This window comes from Ictidomys tridecemlineatus, chromosome X, assembly GCF_052094955.1.
Source record: "Ictidomys tridecemlineatus isolate mIctTri1 chromosome X, mIctTri1.hap1, whole genome shotgun sequence".
In the NCBI taxonomy this organism is placed as follows: Eukaryota; Metazoa; Chordata; class Mammalia; order Rodentia; family Sciuridae; genus Ictidomys; species Ictidomys tridecemlineatus.
This window is the reverse complement of record NC_135493.1, coordinates 8,277,873-8,280,702: the sequence shown is the minus strand read 5'-3', so window position 1 is coordinate 8,280,702 and position 2,830 is coordinate 8,277,873. Positions and strand designations below refer to the sequence as shown.

Genomic DNA, 2,830 nt, shown 5'->3' with positions numbered 1-2,830 from the left:
TTCTTTTCAAAATATAAGAGAGCCTGAAAGTAAGCCCATTCTCATGATCCCCCTCTCTTCTTCTAGCTTCTTTGGTTTCTTTGAGACTGTGACTTTCATAGTTGTATTTTTTTTTTTACCTTTCTTGAAGTGAGCTAGGAAGGCAAATCAAAACCACCCTAAGATATCATCTCACTCCAGTAAGATTGGCAGCCATTAGGAAGTCCAACAACAACAAGTGCTGGTGAGGATGTGGGGAAAAGGGTACAGTTGTTCATTGTTGGTGGGACTGCAAATTGGTGCAGCCAATTTGGAAAGTAGTATGGAGATTTCTTGGAAAGCTGGGAATGGAACCACCATTTGACCCAGCTATTCCCCTTCTCGGTCTATTCCCTAAAGACCTAAAAAGAGCATGCTACAGGGACACTGCTACATCGATGTTCACAGCAGCACAATTCACAATAGCAAGACTGTGGAACCAACCTAGATGCCCTTCAATAGACGAATGGATTAAAAAAATGTGGCATTTATACACAATGGAGTGTTACTCTGCATTAGAAAATGACAAAATCATAGAATTTGGAGGGAAATGGATGGCATTAGAGCAGACTATGCTAAGTGAAGCTAGCCAATCCCTAAAAAACAAATGCCAAATGTCTTCTTTGATATAAGGGGAGTAACCAAGGACAGGGTAGGGACGAAGAGCATGAGAAGAAGATTAACATTAAACAGGGATGAGAGGTGGGAGGGAAAGGGAGAGAGAAGGGAAATTGCATGGAAATGGAAGGAGACCCTCAGGGTTATACAAAATTACATACAAGAGGAAGTGAGGGGAAAGGGTAAAATAATACAAGGGGGAGAAATGAATTACAGTAGAGGGGGTAGAGATAAAAGAGGGGAGGGGAGGGGAGGGGGGATAGTAGAGGATAGGAAAGGCAGCAGAATACAACAGACACGAGTATGGCAATATGTAAATCAATGGAAGTGTAACTGATGTGATTCTGCAATCTGTATATGGGGTAAAAATGGGAGTTCATAACCCACTTGAATCAAAGTGTGAAATATGATATATCAAGAACTATGTAATGTTTTGAACAACCAACAATAAAAATAAATGCTTTAATGTAAAAAAAAAATACTGCAATCCACAGAGCTATCAACTCTTCGTCATGGAAAAAAAAAAGAAAATACAAACTTTTCAAAATTTATGGGATGACTTCAGTTCTGGTTTCCACAGCAGCACTGAGCAAAGAGCACATAGGGAAGCTTCTCGATATGCCGAATATCAAAATCTGCAGCAGCAGTTCCCATCAGGACTTATCCTACCTTATCTAGGTAAGGTAGTGACTAAGAAATTCAGCAATCAGGAAAACTGTGTGGAAATTGGTGAAAATGTACTTGGAGAACGTGTCTGCATTCTTCATTCAGACTGGCTGTGGTGAAATTAACAACAATCTAATGGTGTTTTAGATCATGATTAATCCCTGAAAGACTGCTTCAGCAAGCCAGGTTACCACAGTCATCCTGTTTCCCTTATGCCTGGCAGTATAAGAAGAACAAGGGCTGGATTCTAATTTCAGCAAAGCTTATCTCAAATATGCAATCTGTGGCTGGTGAAGATCATATTATCATCATGGATCTACATGCTTCTCAAATTTAAGACTTTTTTGTTACCAATAAATATCACATAACAATCTGTATAAAGAGCAAGAGGTCCTGAAGTGGATTAGGGAGAATATCTCTGAGTGGAGGAACTGCATTATTATGTTATCTGATGTTGGTAGAGCCAAGAGAGTGACCTCCATTGCAAACTGGTTTAATGTGGACTTTGCATTGATTCACAAGGAATGGAAGAAGGCCAATGAAGTAAACTTCATGGTGCTAGTGGAAGATGCAAAGGATACCAAAGGATATCCTTATGAATGACATAGCTGAAACCTGTGGCACAATTTACTATACAGATAACAACCTTCTCTCAGCTGTAGCCACCAGAGTTATGCTATCTTGAATCATGGAATATTTTCTGGCCAGCCATTTCCGATGTGTTTTGAAGAACAGTGGTCATCAATACCATATTTAAGAGAACAAGATGAAGCTTTGCTCCAAAATACAAGTGATTAATATCTCCATTATCCTTACAGAAGCCATCAGGAGAACCCATAATGGGGAATCTGTTTCCTATGTGGTCACACATGTCCCTTTATAATAGAAAAACCTGTGATATTTTTTAGAATAAAATCTACCCTGCCTCTTTAAAAAAAAAATATGGGATGCAGTGCGGGTAGTTCTTAGAGGGAATTATAAAGTACTGAATGTATATATTAGAAAAGAAGAAAGGTCTAAAATCAGTAAGCTATTCTTTCACCATAAGGAGCTAAAGAAAGAAAAGTAAATTAAGCCTTGGGAGAACCAAAGAAAACAAATGATCAAAATCAGCATAGAAATCAATAAAATTCAAAACATGAAATCAATAGAGAAACCTAATAAAATGCAAAGCTAGTTCTTTAAAAATATCTATGAAATTAATAAAACTTTAATAAGGCTAACCAATAAAGAAAAGAGAAGAAACAAATTACTAATTACATAAATTAGAGAATCATCACTTATTTATTTAAAGTATAGGATAGAGGACACAAAATCTAACCCATATAACTTTAGTTATCTTATATTAGAGACAAAGGCACCAAAAACATACACTGGAGAAAAGATAGATTATTCAACAAATGGTGCTGGGAAAACTGGAAATCCACATGTAACAAAATGAAATTAAACCTCTATTTCTCATCATGCACAAAACTCAACTCAAAGTGGATCAAGGACCTAGGAATTAAACCACTGATCTTTCATCTAA

At 37.2% G+C, this 2,830-nt stretch overlaps 1 pseudogene; it reads left to right on the top strand.

Moving 5' to 3' along the window:
• The first annotated feature begins 1,254 nt into the window (after positions 1 to 1,254).
• Positions 1,255 to 2,185, top strand: LOC101965927 (ribose-phosphate pyrophosphokinase 1-like; annotated as a pseudogene).
• The last annotated feature ends 645 nt before the right edge of the window (positions 2,186 to 2,830 follow it).